This window comes from Pseudophryne corroboree, chromosome 12 (assembly GCF_028390025.1).
Source record: "Pseudophryne corroboree isolate aPseCor3 chromosome 12, aPseCor3.hap2, whole genome shotgun sequence".
NCBI classification, from domain to species: domain Eukaryota; kingdom Metazoa; phylum Chordata; class Amphibia; order Anura; family Myobatrachidae; genus Pseudophryne; species Pseudophryne corroboree.
In genome coordinates, this window is record NC_086455.1 from 17,863,728 (window position 1) to 17,880,718 (window position 16,991).

The 16,991-nt window shown below is 45.2% G+C and overlaps 1 protein-coding gene across 3 annotated transcripts in view; it reads right to left on the reverse strand.

Annotated features, from left to right (window-relative positions):
- LOC134980338 (death-associated protein kinase 2-like) overlaps positions 1-8,059 on the reverse strand; it is a 121,762-nt gene extending 113,703 nt beyond the window's left edge. Inside the window, exon 1 of one of the 3 annotated variants that reach the window (XM_063947123.1) lies at positions 7,368-8,059. The gene's annotated coding sequence lies outside the window, so the exon portion shown is untranslated. Of the gene's footprint in view, positions 1-7,103; positions 7,208-7,367 lie in introns of those variants that run through there. The other 2 variants (XM_063947125.1, XM_063947124.1) reach the window with 2 other exon arrangements.
- Between the last annotated feature and the right edge of the window lie 8,932 nt (positions 8,060-16,991).

Consider the following 16,991-nt stretch of genomic DNA (forward strand, 5'->3'; position numbering starts at 1 on the left):
TTTTCCCCAGGAGGGCAGAGAACACAACCTGGTACTGTGCTACTAAGTTTACCACTTCTTGTTTCTGGCTAGGACTCAGTTACTTCAGTAGGCACCTGACATTCTGGGGTTTTCATGGCCACTAAAGAGGGATGACTGGCACTTTCCAAGGCTTCAACAAATTCACATGGTAGACTTTTACCTCTTTCCTTCTACCTTCCTGCCGTACCTAGACACAAGTATCAGTACCTTGTTGCCCCTATTGAGAGTCCGGTTGACAGCAGTAACGCCATGACTGCGTTTTAGATCCTGTTGAGCTCTTGCCATATGCTTGGTCAGAAGTGGCGCAATTTGCCTTAGACAGCCATATAATTGGGACACAAACTGAACGATGTTAGGCTCTTGGGACGGGATCAGTACTAAATCCCGCAGGATGGGATCCCGGCGGTCGAAATACTGACGCCGGAATTTCGACCACACAATCCCGACAGGGGTGGCGAGCAGAACGCAGCCCATTGTGGGCTCGCTTTGCTCGCCACGCTGCAGGCACGGTGCTTTGCTATGCTCAGCACACTTTTATATTCTCCCTCTATGGGTGTCGTGGACACCCACGGAGGCAGAATATGTCGGGATTGTGCCGGTCGGGGTTCCGGCGTCAGTATTTCAACCGCCGGGATTCCGTCCGGCGGGATCTTAACCGCATCCCCTTGGGACAATTGCTGCTCCCACCCATCTTTTAATAGATCTAGTATCCCTCTGCGTTGTCTACCATAGAGGAGTTTGAAGGGTCTAAACCCCATACAGTCTCTATATAAAGTCTCTATATAAATAAAGGATAATAATAATAATAATAATAATAATAATAAAAAAAGAGGCTTGGGGTACCTCTCAAACTGCCAACATTAGCTAAGGTAAGAGTAGGTCCTAATCTCGCTTCTCCTGTGACACTGCCCTTTTCATCATCTGCATAAGGGTTCTGTTAAAGCATTCAACCAAGCCGTCTGTCTGCGGGTGGTAAACCGAAATGGTAATTCTATCCACCTTTAACAGGCGACACAGGTATTTCATTAATTTAGACACAAAAGGGGTACCTTAGTCGGTCAGGACCTCTATTGGTATTCCTAGACGGGTATACAGCATCAAGAACTCCTGGACAATAGTGCTAGATTTCATGTTACATAGTGGTATGGCCTCCGGGTACCCGGTGGAGTAGTCCACCGTCACCAATATATACTGATGCCCATGATCCGATTTTTCTACTGGCCCTATCAGATCTATAAAAATTGGCTGAATAGGCATGGAAATTATAGTCAGGAAAACCAAGGTCGCCCTAAATTCTGTCTGGGGTGCATTCTTTTAGTACACTGGGCATTCCTGACAATATTCTTTTACTGCAGCATGAATGCCTGGCCAGGAGAAACATAGCTGGAGAGTTTTCCTCTCCCCTAAATGGCCACCCCATAAATGCATGTGAGCCGCCCTCAGTACCAGCTGCTCGTGTTTTCGGGGAATCAGCAACTGGTCTACCCTTTTACCTTGCAAATAAGTTACAAGGTAAAAAAAAAAATGTTTTTCACATAAAGTAAGGTACACCTCCAGGTGGTAAAGCAGAGTTTACCTTACCATTTACCACTACCACATTTTAAAAAGTATTAGACAAGTTGCCATCGTTATGTTGATCTCGCCTAAAGTCCTGCAAAGACACTCTTTCGCAAATGGGGGACTAATGTGTCTCAATCTCACTGGCAAGAGAGGGGTTTACAGTCATACAACCTTGGCTTCCAGTAGATCTTGGCCCCTGCGACAGCTTAACCTTTGTCTGTCTGCCAATGTCATGCCAGGTAACAAACTCCTGCAACAGTGGGAAGTCCTGGCCCAGGATTAGTGGATAAAGAGGTTTGGAAGCTACTGTGACTACCATTTTTACTGGTCTTACTTTAATCACCACCGGCAGGTGCACTCATGGGCATTCTTCTATGTCACCAAGTATACATAGCATCTTTACCAGAAGCACAACCTGGCCAGACCCGGGAAGAACCAGGTTAGCAGAGATGATAGATAATTCATTGCCAGTATCAACCAAGGCCCAGATATCCCAGCCTTCAATCTGTACCATCAGATGAAATGGTAGTTTCAGCTGGGGAAATAATTCCAGGCGCCATACTGAATACAGGTTGTACTGTTTTCCCTGAGCTGCAATCCACTAGCTCACCCTGCTTTAGGAAGTACCGCTGTGCATGACTGGGCTCTCTGCAATCAAAACATATGACTGGAGACGGGCTGTTTGGTTTAACAATGGGGATCTGGGTATTGGGCTTATGTACTGGCTGTAACCCTTGCTTGGCTTTATTAAAATTTCCCAGGGTCAGGTACCTCTCAATCACCACTGCTAGCTCCTCAATTGTCTGGGGTCAGCCTGCAAAGGCCCAGTGTTTTACACCACGGTCTGATACCCGTATAGCCTGGTCTAGAGCCATCACTTCCACTACCCACTGAGAAGAGTTTTTATCTGTAACCAGGTTTTACTCAGTTTGGCCAATTATGCCAGTTTGACCACTGGAGGCTCAGATGGGTTCAGCTGCAACTCATAATATTCTTGGGCTTTGCTGGGACCCGTCACCCCAATCCTGCTGAGTATAGCTTCCTTCAAGCAAGGATAAGAGCTGACTTCAGACAACTTTAACGCAACATAGACTCTCTATGACTCCCCTGTGCGATAAGGAGCTAATCTAACCCTTGATTTCTGGTATCAAATATGTAGCCCAAGACTAGTTAACCCTTGCAAAACTACAGCTACATATTCAAAATGGTAAATCATAATATGGTGGTTGTGCCTACTTTCCCAGCGTAATTCATTCACAAATCAATGTTGGGCCAAGCAGAATACAAGTGGGTGATATGTAAGTGACCACATTCTGTTGATTGCAGGTCTCACAATTGTGTCCCAAGACTAGTTAACTCTTGCAAAACTATAGCTACTTATTCAAAATGGTAAAATATGGTGTGTGGGCACACTTTGCCAGTGTATTTCATGCCCAAAACAGCGTTGGGCCAAGCAAAATACAAGTGGGTCATATGTAAGTGACTACGCTTTGTTGATTTCAGGTGTCAAATTTGTGGCCCAAGACTAATTAACCCTTGCAAAACTACAGCTACTTATTCAAAATGGCAATTTATAAAATGGTGTTTGTGCCCACTTTGCCAGTGTACTTCATGCCCAAAACCGCATTGGGCCAAGCAAAATACAAGTGGGTCATATGTAACTGACCACCCTCTGTTGATTTCAGGTGTCAAATTTGTGGCCCAAGACTGGTTAACCCTTGTAAAACTACAGCTACTTATTCAAAATGGAAAATATGGTGTGTGTGCCCACTATGCCAGTGTATTTCATGCCCAAAACAGCGTTGGGCCAGGCAAAATACAAGTGGGTCACATGCAAGTGACCACTCTCTGTTGATTTCAGGGGTCAAATTTGTGGCCCAAGACTAATTAACCCTTGCAAAACTACAGCTACTTATTCAAAATGGCAATTTATAAAATGGTGTTTGTGCCCACTTTGCCAGTGTATTTCATGCCCAAAACCGCATTGGGCCAAGCAAAATACAAGTGGGTCATATGTAACTGACCACCCTCTGTTGATTTCAGGTGTCAAATTTGTGGCCCAAGACTGGTTAACCCTTGCAAAACTACAGCTACTTATTCAAAATGGAAAATATGGTGTGTGTGCCCACTATGCCAGTGTATTTCATGCCCAAAACAGCGTTGGGCCAGGCAAAATACAAGTGGGTCACATGCAAGTGACCACTCTCTGTTGATTTCAGGGGTCAAATTTGTGGCCCAAGACTGGTTAACCCTTGCAAAACTACAGCTACTTATTCAAAATGGAAAATAGGGTGTGTGTGCACGCTTTGCCAGTGTATTTCATGCCCAAAACAGCATTAGGCCAAGCAAAATACAAGTGGGTCATATGTAACTGACCACCCTCTGTTGATTTCAGGTGTCAAATTTGTGGCCCAAGACTGGTTAACCCTTGCAAAACTACAGCTACTTATTCAAAATGGAAAATATGGTGTGTGTGCCCACTTTGCCAGTGTATTTCATGCCCAAAACAGCGTTGGGCCAGGCAAAATACAAGTGGGTCACATGCAAGTGACCACTCTCTGTTGATTTCAGGGGTCAAATTTGTGGCCCAAGATTAGTTAACCCTTGCAAAACTACAGCTACTTATTCAAAATAGCAAAACATGGTGTGTGTGCCCACTTTGCCAGTGTATTTCATGCCCAAAACAGCATTAGGCCAAGCAAAATACAAGTGGGTCATATGTAACTGACCACCCTCTGTTGATTTCAGGTGTCAAATTTGTGGCCCAAGACTGGTTAACCCTTGCAAAACTACAGCTACTTATTCAAAATGGAAAATATGGTGTGTGTGCCCACTTTGCCAGTGTATTTCATGCCCAAAACAGCGTTGGGCCAGGCAAAATACAAGTGGGTCACATGCAAGTGACCACTCTCTGTTGATTTCAGGGGTCAAATTTGTGGCCCAAGACTAGTTAACCCTTGCAAAACTACAGCTACTTATTCAAAATAGCAAAACATGGTGTGTGTGCCCACTTTGCCAGTGTATTTCATGCCCAAAACAGCATTGGGCCAGGCAAAATACAAGTGGGTCACATGCAAGTGACCACTCTCTGTTGATTTCAGGGGTCAAATTTGTGGCCCAAGACTAGTTAACCCTTGCAAAACTACAGCTACTTATTCAAAATGGAAAATATGGTGTGTGTGCCCACTTTGCCAGTGTATTTCATGCCCAAAACAGCGTTGGGCCAGGCAAAATACAAGTGGGTCACATGCAAGTGACCACTCTCTGTTGATTTCAGGGGTCAAATTTGTGGCCCAAGACTAGTTAACCCTTGCAAAACTACAGCTACTTATTCAAAATAGCAAAACATGGTGTGTGTGCCCACTTTGCCAGTGTATTTCATGCCCAAAACAGCATTGGGCCAGGCAAAATACAAGTGGGTCACATGCAAGTGACCACTCTCTGTTGATTTCAGGGGTCAAATTTGTGGCCCAAGACTAGTTAACCCTTGCAAAACTACAGCTACTTATTTAAAATGGCAATTTATAAAATGGTGTTTGTGCCCACTTTGCCAGTGTATTTCATGCCAAAAACAGCGTTGGGCCAAGCAAAATACAAGTGGGTCATATGTAAGTGACCACCCTCTGTTGATTTCAGGGGTCAAATTTGTGGCCCAAGACTAGTTAACCCTTGCAAAACTACAGCTACTTATTCAAAATGGCAATTTATAAAATGGTGTCTGTGCCCACTTTGCCAGTGTATTTCATGCCAAAAACAGTGTTGGGCCAAGCAAAATACAAGTGGGTCATATGTAAGTGACCACCCTCTGTTGATTTCAGGTGTCAAATTTGTGGCCCAAGACTGGTTAACCCTTGCAAAACTACAGCTACTTATTCAAAATAGCAAATCATGGTGTGTGTGCCCACTTTGCCAGTGTATTTCATGCCCAAAACAGCGTTGGGCCAAGCAAAATACAAGTGGGTCATATGTAACTGACCACCCTTTGTTGATTTCAGGTGTCAAATTTGTGGCCCAAGACTAGTTAACCCTTGCAAAACTACAGCTACTTATTGAAAATGGCAAAATATGGTGTGTGTGCCCACTTTGCCAGTGTATTTCATGCCCAAAACAGCGTTGGGCCAAGGAAAATACAAGTGGGTCATATGTAACTGACCACCCTTTGTTGATTTCAGGTGTCAAATTTGTGGCCCAAGACTGGTTAACCCTTGCAAAACTACAGCTACTTATTCAAAATGGAAAATATGGTGTGTGTGCCCGCTTTGCCAGTGTATTTCATGCCCAAAACAGTGTTGGGCCAAACAAAATACAAGTGGGTCATATGTAACTGACCACCCTCTGTTGATTTCAGGTGTCAAATTTGTGGCCCAAGACTGGTTAACCCTTGCAAAACTACAGCTACTTATTCAAAATGGAAAATATGGTGTGTGTGCCCACTATGCCAGTGTATTTCATGCCCAAAACAGCGTTGGGCCAAGCAAAATACAAGTGGGTCATATGTAAGTGACTACGCTTTGTTGATTTCAGGTGTCAAATTTGTGGCCCAAGACTAATTAACCCTTGCAAAACTACAGCTACTTATTCAAAATGGCAATTTATAAAATGGTGTTTGTGCCCACTTTGCCAGTGTATTTCATGCCCAAAACCGCATTGGGCCAAGCAAAATACAAGTGGGTCATATGTAACTGACCACCCTCTGTTGATTTCAGGTGTCAAATTTGTGGCCCAAGACTGGTTAACCCTTGCAAAACTACAGCTACTTATTCAAAATGGTAAAATATGGTGTGTGCCCACTTTGCCAGTATATTTCATGCTCAAAACAGCGTTGGGCCAGGCAAAATACAACTGCGTCATATGTAAGTGACCACCCTCTGTTGTTTATGGGGGTCAAATTTGTGGCCCAAGACTAGTTAACCCTTGCTAAACTACAGCTACTTATTCAAAATGGCAAAATATGGTGTGTGTGCCCACTTTGCCAGTGTATTTCATGCCCAAAACAGCGTTGGGCCAAGCAAAATACAACTGCGTCACATGTAAGTGACCACCCTCTGTTGATTTCAGCTGTCAGATTTGTGGCCCAAGACTGGTTAACCCTTGCAAAACTAAAGCTACTTATTCAAAATGGTAAAATATGGTGTGTGTGCCCACTTTGCCAGTGTATTTCATGCCCAAAACAGTGTTGGGCCAGGCAAAATACAAGTGGGTCACATGCAAGGGACCCTACTCTGTTGATTTCAGGTGTCAAATTTGTGACAGAAGACTTATTAACCCTTGCGAAACTGAATGATCTGAATAAGAAGCTGGAGTTCGAATAAGAAGTGAATAAGAAGCTGGAGCTTGAATAAGAAGTGAATAAGAAGCTGGCCGAATAAGAAGCTAACTTCAGCCTCGTCCGTGGTTGGGGGTATTTGTGCGAATGACACTAATATAATCAGAACTCTCAGAGTTCTGAAACTGTTGTTTATGAGTTTTGTCAACATTAAAAAAAAAAAAAAACAAACAAACAAACAAACAAACAAGCCCACCTTTCTGCACATGGAAGTTAAGAGCTGATTGGCCAGGACTTTATCTCTTTCCAAGGCTTTAGTACATAGACCCCTTTCTCTCTCACCGACCTGGGACAGTCTTTTTTTATCCTGTGACTTGGCCATCTAGGACACAACCTCCGCTCCAAGTGACCACACACACAATACACACTGTACAAACATCCTGGACTCAGGAACACAATATTGCATGTAAAGCAGACATATAAAACAACTGAAGCATAAGACTTATTGGCCTGTACTCACCAATCCCAGGGACCCTTTCACCGGATCCTCTTTCTGCAAAGACCCCCACCCAAATTCTTCAGCACCCAGGGTGCCTGAGTATCTCCTCTGCTCCCCTCCTCAGGCAAAGCACATTCCCAGCAGTACTTAGATCTGGAAGTCTACTGCCTCCTCCTAATCACTTTCTGTTGGTTCAACTTTTCACTTATCCAACCTCCAAATTAGGGGAGAGGGAGGGGGTGGCCCACTTTTTTTGGAGTGCTGTATAATAATGCAACCCAATGTGATCACAGCTTAGGGGGGGTCTCTAGAGGCAGGGCTCAGCAGCCATACAGGTAGCTAGGAAGCATTGCAGCAAGGTGTTAATGCAGAGAAGCAGCAGCCAGATTAGGGATGGGTATAGCTGCACCTCCTCCAGGCTGCATACAGAGCACAGGGACAGACCAGCTCTCCCAGCAATGCAGTTGTTTGCAGGCTACAGGACATGATTCATGGTATGCTGCAGAGGCGCAGAGAGCAGACAGCAATCCTCCTCATTCATCCACTGTGAAGTTGGGCTTCTGCTCAGGCACACAGGGGGGAATAGATCATATTGTTGTCCAGGGCTGGAGCCTGTCAGTGCAGAGGGAGTCAGGAAGCTGCTACACCAGATAGTAGCGCAGACTTCAATGCAATGTTTGGCTGGGGAAACTGCATGGTGGCGGTATGAAGCAAACCAGGAAGGGACTGGACTCTTAAAGGAGCAGCCCTGCAAATAAAGAGCCATGGCAGAGTGTGATAACATCCTGCTCCTGTTTCCCCACATTTCCTTCAATGGCTGGGTGACTTGGGCAGCACGGTGGCGTAGTGGTTAGCATTGCTGTCTCACAGCACTCACATCATTCATTTCAATTCACAAATAAACCGCTATCTACATGTATGTTGTCTGTGTGAGTTTACTGGTAGGTGAATTGGCTTGTAATAAAAACGTGTGTCCATGTCGTACTGAGTATAGATTGTAAGCTCCACTGGGCCGGGAGGTGGGGTGGCTGACGGAGCATGACATGTCCCCTCTTCATGTGCCGCATGCTACTACCAGCATTGAGCTTCCCTGCCGTCTCTGCAGTGATGTTCAGGTTGCGCCATCCTGAGATGGCGAACCTGAAGGTGATGAGATTTAGCCGCAGAGTTGGGGTGCCGCTGGAGAAGTCAGGGACTTCTTTGCGGTAACCCGCTCTGTGAATTGCCCATAGCAGACAAAAAAAATACAGGGCTTTTCTCTGCTTTATGAATTAACCCCATAATCCTCTTGAAATCAGTTTTCAAAAGTAGGCATGTAAGCTTTTTATTTATTCATTTGTGAGGCCACATCTTGTATACTGTGTGCAACTTTGGGCACCATACTACAAATAGGATATTCTGGAGCTAGAAACGGTTCAGAGGCGAGCGACCAAACTAATTAAGGGCATGGAGACGCTGGAATACGAGGAAAGGCTTGCAAGGCTAGGCATGTTTACACTGGAAAAGAGGAGACTAAGAGGGGACATGATCAACATCTACAAATCTATAAGGGGACAATACACAGAGCTTGCGCAGGACCTGTTTTCGGTAAGATTAGCACAGAGGACACGTGCACACTCGCTTAGGTTAGAGGAGACGAGATTCCGCTAGTGATGAGCGGGTTCGGTTTCTCGGAAACCGAACCCCCCCGAACTTCAGCCTTTTTACACGGGTCCGAGGCAGACTCGGATCTTCCCGCCTTGCTCGGCTAACCCGAGCGCGCCCGAACGTCATCATCCCGCTGTCGGATTCTCGCGAGGCTCGGATTCTATCGCGAGACTCGGATTCTATATAAGGAGCCGCGCGTCGCCGCCATTTTCACACGTGCATTGAGATTGATAGGGAGAGGACGTGGCTGGCGTCCTCTCCGTTTAGAGTAGACTAGAGAGAGTAGTAGAGAGACACTTGATTTACTAATTTTGGGGAGCATATTAGGAGTACTACTTGCTGATAGTGTGACCAGTGACCCACCAGTTTAATTAATCCGTTCTCTGCCTGAAAAAAAAACGATACACAGTGTGACACAGTCACATAGCATACCATATCTGTGCTCAGCCTCAGTGTGCTGCATCATCTATGTAATACTGTATATCTGACTGTGCTGAGTGCTCAGTGCTCACACAGCTTAATTATGGGGGAGACTGGGGAGCAGTTATAGCAGGAGTACATATTTAACAGTGCACACTTTTGCTGCCAGAGTGCCACTGCCAGTGTGACTGACCAGTGACCACTGACCACCAGTATATTGTGATTGTCTGCCTGAAAAAGTTAAACACTCGTCGTGTGGTGTTTTTATTCTATAAACGCATTCTGCTGACAGTGTCCAGCAGGTCCGTCATTATATAATATATACCTGTCCGGCTGCAGTGGTGATATATATATATATTTTATATCTCATTATCATCCAGTCTATATTAGCAGCAGACGCAGTACGGTAGTCCACGGCTGTAGCTACCTCTGTGTCGGCAGTCGCTCGTCCATCCATAATTGTATACCACCTACCCGTGGTGGTTTTTTTTTTTTTTCTATCTTCTTGATACTAGTAGCTTACTTTAGGAGTCTGCAGTGCTGAGCTGACAGTGTCCAGCAGGTCCGTCATTATATAATATATACCTGTCCGGCTGCAGTAGTGATAAATATATATATTTTATATCTCATTATCATCCAGTCTATATTAGCAGCAGACGCAGTACGGTAGTCCACGGCTGTAGCTACCTCTGTGTCGGCAGTCGCTCGTCCATCCATAATTGTATACCACCTACCCGTGGTGGGTTTTTTTTTTTCTATCTTCTTGATACTAGTAGCTTACTTTAGGAGTCTGCAGTGCTGAGCTGACAGTGTCCAGCAGGTCCGTCATTATATAATATATACCTGTCCGGCTGCAGTAGTGATATATATATATATATATTTTATATCTCATTATCATCCAGTCTATATTAGCAGCAGACGCAGTACGGTAGTCCACGGCTGTAGCTACCTCTGTGTCAGCAGTCGCTCGTCCATCCATAATTGTATACCACCTACCCGTGGTGTTTTTTTTTTTTCTATCTTCTTGATACTAGTAGCTTACTTTAGGAGTCTGCAGTGCTGAGCTGACAGTGTCCAGCAGGTCCGTCATTATATAATATATACCTGTCCGGCTGCAGTAGTGATATATATATATATTTTATATCTCATTATCATCCAGTCTATATTAGCAGCAGACGCAGTACGGTAGTCCACGGCTGTAGCTACCTCTGTGTCGGCAGTCGCTCGTCCATCCATAATTGTATACTAGTATCCATCCATCTCCATTGTTTACCTGAGGTGCCTTTTAGTTGTGCCTATTAAAATATGGAGAACAAAAATGTAGAGGTTCCAAAAATAGGGAAAGATCAAGATCCACTTCCACCTAGTGCTGAAGCTGCTGCCACTAGTCATGGCCGAGACGATGAAATTCCATCAACGTCGTCTGCCAAGGCCGATGCCCAATGTCATAGTACAGAGCATGTAAAATCCAAAACACAAAATATCAGTAAAAAAAGGACTAAAAAATCTAAAATAAAATTGTCGGAGGAGAAGCGTAAACTTGCCAATATGCCATTTACCACACGGAGTGGCAAGGAACGGCTGAGGCCTTGGCCTATGTTCATGGCTAGTGGTTCAGCTTCACATGAGGATGGAAGCACTCAGCCTCTCGCTAGAAAAATGAAAAGACTCAAGCTGGCAAAAGCACAGCAAAGAACTGTGCGTTCTTCGAAATCCCAAATCCACAAGGAGAGTCCAATTGTGTCGGTTGCGATGCCTGACCTTCCCAACACTGGACGTGAAGAGCATGCGCCTTCCACCATTTGCACGCCCCCTGCAAGTGCTGGAAGGAGCACCCGCAGTCCAGTTCCTGATAGTCAGATTGAAGATGTCAGTGTTGAAGTACACCAGGATGAGGAGGATATGGGTGTTGCTGGCGCTGGGGAGGAAATTGACAAGGAGGATTCTGATGGTGAGGTGGTTTGTTTAAGTCAGGCACCCGGGGAGACACCTGTTGTCCGTGGGAGGAATATGGCCATTGACATGCCTGGTGAAAATACCAAAAAAATCAGCTCTTCGGTGTGGAAGTATTTCACCAGAAATGCGGACAACATTTGTCAAGCCGTGTGTTGCCTTTGTCAAGCTGTAATAAGTAGGGGTAAGGACGTTAACCACCTCGGAACATCCTCCCTTATACGTCACCTGCAGCGCATTCATCATAAGTCAGTGACAAGTTCAAAAACTTTGGGCGACAGCGGAAGCAGTCCACTGACCAGTAAATCCCTTCCTCTTGTAACCAAGCTCACGCAAACCACCCCACCAACTCCCTCAGTGTCAATTTTCTCCTTCCCCAGGAATGCCAATAGTCCTGCAGGCCATGTCACTGGCAATTCTGACGAGTCCTCTCCTGCCTGGGATTCCTCCGATGCATCCTTGCGTGTAACGCCTACTGCTGCTGGCGCTGCTGTTGTTGCTGCTGGGAGTCGATGGTCATCCCAGAGGGGAAATCGTAAGACCACTTTTACTACTTCCACCAAGCAATTGACTGTCCAACAGTCCTTTGTGAGGAAGATGAAATATCACAGCAGTCATCCTGCTGCAAAGCGGATAACTGAGGCCTTGGCATCCTGGGCGGTGAGAAACGTGGTTCCGGTATCCATCATTACTGCAGAGCCAACTAGAGACTTGTTGGAGGTACTGTGTCCCCGGTACCAAATACCATCTAGGTTCCATTTCTCTAGGCAGGCGATACCGAAAATGTACACAGACCTCAGAAAAAGACTCACCAGTGTCCTAAAAAATGCAGTTGTACCCAATGTCCACTTAACCACGGACATGTGGACAAGTGGAGCAGGGCAGGCTCAGGACTATATGACTGTGACAGCCCACTGGGTAGATGTATGGACTCCCGCCGCAAGAACAGCAGCGGCGGCACCAGTAGCAGCATCTCGCAAACGCCAACTCTTTCCTAGGCAGGCTACGCTTTGTATCACCGCTTTCCAGAATACGCACACAGCTGAAAACCTCTTACGGAAACTGAGGAAGATCATCGCGGAATGGCTTACCCCAATTGGACTCTCCTGTGGATTTGTGGCATCGGACAACGCCAGCAATATTGTGTGTGCATTAAATCTGGGCAAATTCCAGCACGTCCCATGTTTTGCACATACCTTGAATTTGGTGGTGCAGAATTTTTTAAAAAACGACAGGGGCGTGCAAGAGATGCTGTCGGTGGCCAGAAGAATTGCGGGACACTTTCGGCGTACAGGCACCACGTACAGAAGACTGGAGCACCACCAAAAACGCCTGAACCTGCCCTGCCATCATCTGAAGCAAGAAGTGGTAACGAGGTGGAATTCAACCCTCTATATGCTTCAGAGGTTGGAGGAGCAGCAAAAGGCCATTCAAGCCTATACAATTGAGCACGATATAGGAGGTGGAATGCACCTGTCTCAAGCGCAGTGGAGAATGATTTCAACGTTGTGCAAGGTTCTGCTGCCCTTTGAACTTGCCACACGTGAAGTCAGTTCAGACACTGCCAGCCTGAGTCAGGTCATTCCCCTCATCAGGCTTTTGCAGAAGAAGCTGGAGACATTGAAGGAGGAGCTAAGACAGAGCGATTCCGCTAGGCATGTGGGACTTGTGGATGGAGCCCTTAATTCGCTTAACAAGGATTCACGGGTGGTCAATCTGTTGAAATCAGAGCACTACATTTTGGCCACCGTGCTCGATCCTAGATTTAAAACCTACCTTGGATCTCTCTTTCCGGCAGACACAAGTCTGCTGGGGTTCAAAGAACTGCTGGTGAGAAAATTGTCAAGTCAAGCGGAACGCGACCTGTCAACATCTCCTCCTTCACATTCTCCCGCAACTGGGGGTGCGAGGAAAAGGCTCAGAATTCCGAGCCCACCCGCTGGCGGTGATGCAGGGCAGTCTGGAGCGACTGCTGATGCAGGGCAGTCTGGAGCGACTGCTGATGCTGACATCTGGTCCGGACTGAAGGACCTGACAACGATTACGGACATGTCGTCTACTGTCACTGCATATGATTCTCTCCCCATTGAAAGAATGGTGGAGGATTATATGAGTGACCGCATCCAAGTAGGCACGTCAGACAGTCCGTACTTATACTGGCAGGAAAAAGAGGCAATTTGGAGGCCCTTGCACAAACTGGCTTTATTTTACCTAAGTTGCCCTCCCACAAGTGTGTACTCCGAAAGAGTGTTTAGTGCCGCCGCTCACCTTGTCAGCAATCGGCGTACGAGGTTACATCCAGAAAATGTGGAGAAGATGATGTTCATTAAAATGAATTATAATCAATTCCTCCGTGGAGACATTGACCAGCAGCAATTGCCTCCACAAAGTACACAGGGAGCTGAGATGGTGGATTCCAGTGGGGACGAATTGATAATCTGTGAGGAGGGGGATGTACACAGTGATATATCGGAGGATGATGATGAGGTGGACATCTTGCCTCTGTAGAGCCAGTTTGTGCAAGGAGAGATTGATTGCTTCTTTTTTGGTGGGGGTCCAAACCAACCCGTCATTTCAGTCACAGTCGTGTGGCAGACCCTGTCACTGAAATGATGGGTTGGTTAAAGTGTGCATGTCCTGTTTATACAACATAAGGGTGGGTGGGAGGGCCCAAGGACAATTCCATCTTGCACCTCTTTTTTCTTTAATTTTTATTTGCGTCATGTGCTGTTTGGGGAGTAGTTTTTTGAAGGGCCAGCCTGCGTGACACTGCAGTGCCACTCCTAGATGGGCCAGGTGTTTGTGTCGGCCACTTGGGTCGCTTATCTTAGTCACAGAGCTACCTCATTGCGCCTCTTTTTTTCTTTGCGTCATGTGCTGTTTGGGGAGTAGTTTTTTGAAGGGCCGTCCTGCGTGACACTGCATTGCCACTCCTAGATGGGCCAGGTGTTTGTGTCGGCCACTTGGGTCGCTTATCTTAGTCACAGAGCTACCTCATTGCGCCTCTTTTTTTCTTTGCGTCATGTGCTGTTTGGGGAGTAGTTTTTTGAAGGGCCATCCTGCGTGACACTGCAGTGCCACTCCTAGATGGGCCAGGTGTTTGTGTCGGCCACTAGGGTCACTTAGCTTACTCACACAGCTACCTCATTGCGCCTCTTTTTTTCTTTGCGTCATGTGCTGTTTGGGGAGTAGTTTTTTGAAGGGCCAGCCTGCGTGACACTGCAGTGCCACTCCTAGATGGGCCAGGTGTTTGTGTCGGCCACTAGGGTCGCTTAGCTTACTCACACAGCTACCTCATTGCGCCTCTTTTTTTCTTTGCATCATGTGCTGTTTGGGGAGTAGTTTTTTGAAGGGCCATCCTGCGTGACACTGCAGTGCCACTCCTAGATGGGCCAGGTGTTTGTGTCGGCCACTTGGGTCGCTGAGCTTAGTCATCCAGCGACCTCGGTGCAAATTTTAGGACTAAAAATAATATTGTGAGGTGTTCAGAATAGACTGAAAATGAGTGGAAATTATGGTTATTGAGGTTAATAATACTTTGGTATCAAAATGACCCCCAAATTCTATGATTTAAGCTGTTTTTTAGGGTTTTTTGAAAAAAAACACCCGAATCCAAAACACACCCGAATCCGACAAAAAAAATTCGGTGAGGTTTTGCCAAAACGCGTTCGAACCCAAAACACGGCCGCGGAACCGAACCCAAAACCAAAACACAAAACCCGAAAAATTTCCGGCGCTCATCACTAGATTCCGCTCATTGCAGCGTAAAGGATTTTTCACAGTAAGGACAATACGTGTTTGGAATTCCCTGTCGGAAAGAGTAGTAATGGCGGACTCAGTCGACACCTTTAAGAATGGGTTAGATAAATTCCTAATGGATAAGGATATCCAGGGTTATGGTGCGTAGTCGTGCACTATAGTTACTATGAAAAGGGAATAAAATACAAAGGCTGACATCCGCATCAGACAAAATTTAAACCAAAATAATCCTACATAGTAGACCACAAATAGGTTGACCTTGATGGACAAATTGTCTTTTTTCAACCTTAGATACTATGTTACTATGTTAACAGTTTCTTATATAGCGCAGCATATTCCGTTGCGCTTTACAATTAAACAGTAATAGAACAAAACTGGGCAAAAAACAGACATAGAGGTACAGTGGCGCACCCAGGGGGGGGGGGGGGGGGGGTTCCGAGAACCCAGAAACCCCCCTTCACAAAATTTTTTTTTTTTTTTATTTTTTAGCTGCATGAGTATTATTAATGGCTGTCTAGCGTCCTCTGCAGCCTGCTGTCTTCCTGGTGGCACTTGTAAGTGCAATAAAAGTTGACTTTATTTTAATTTATAGTACATATATATCCACGTGCATAGATATATACACATGTATATACATACATACATACATACATATAAACACACACATGATATATATACATGTGTATATATATATATATATATGTGTACTGTATGTGTGTGTACATATATATATATGTATGCATGTTTAATATGCTATGTATATGTGTAAATGTATGTGTGTGTATGTATGTATGTATATATATATATATATATATATATATATGTGTGTAGATATATTATTATTATTATCCTTTAATTATATGGCGCCACAAGGGTTTCGCAGCGCCCAATTAGAGTACATAAACAAATAATCAAACAGGAAAACAGCAACTTACAGTTGATGACAGTATAGGACAAGTACAGGGTAAATAAACATAGTTACATCAGCAGATGACACTGGAATAAGTATCAGGTGGCCGAAGACTGCTGGATTTGGTGCATCTGAAGATTATTAAAGTAAGAAAAGGGTAAGCACATGAGGGAAGAGGGCCCTGCTCGTGAGAGCTTACATTTTGTGTGTGTGTGTGTGTGTGTGTGTGTGTGTGTGTGTGTGTGTGTGTGTGTGTGTACACACACACTGGTATTACGGACCCAGCATATACTGGGTCACCTCAGTCCGCACCCCGTGATTGGCTCCGCCCAGTTCTGGAAACCCCCCCATGCAAATCTGCGTTTGCCACTGAGGTAGGTAGTCCCTGCTCGCAAGCTTACACTCTACCTCTCATCTACAAGTTCAAAATCCCCTCTCCCATCAATGCAAAACCTCCACATACCTGTCCCACATCATTTCCCTACCTTGTCACCTGCTCAGGGGGCACATCTGAAAAAAAACAATGCGTGTTTTGAATTGAATTGCAAATGAAACTCGCAGTGAGAACGTCTCGCAGGATCCATCTTGCACCTAAATGCACTGAATCCCAAGAGCTTTACAGTTGCAGTTAAAAAGCACAGGATACAAAATAAACTTATAGCAGAAAAGCATTTCAGTTGCATTATTTTATTTTTAGAAACTGAAGGGGCATTAATGAAATGTGGGAGTACTGTAGGTGAGTACTGTAGATGTTCTTGAGTCTGATTGTTAAGGATTCTAGAGTGGGGAACTCTCGGGCGTGTGAGGAAGCGATGTCTAGAGAGTTGGATCCACTCACCTAACAAAATAAAAAAATCCCAGAAAACATTTCATTTTAAACAAACAAACAAACAAACAAACAAACAAACAAACAAACAAACAAATGAAGGAAATAATACCTATTTAAAGGCATATAT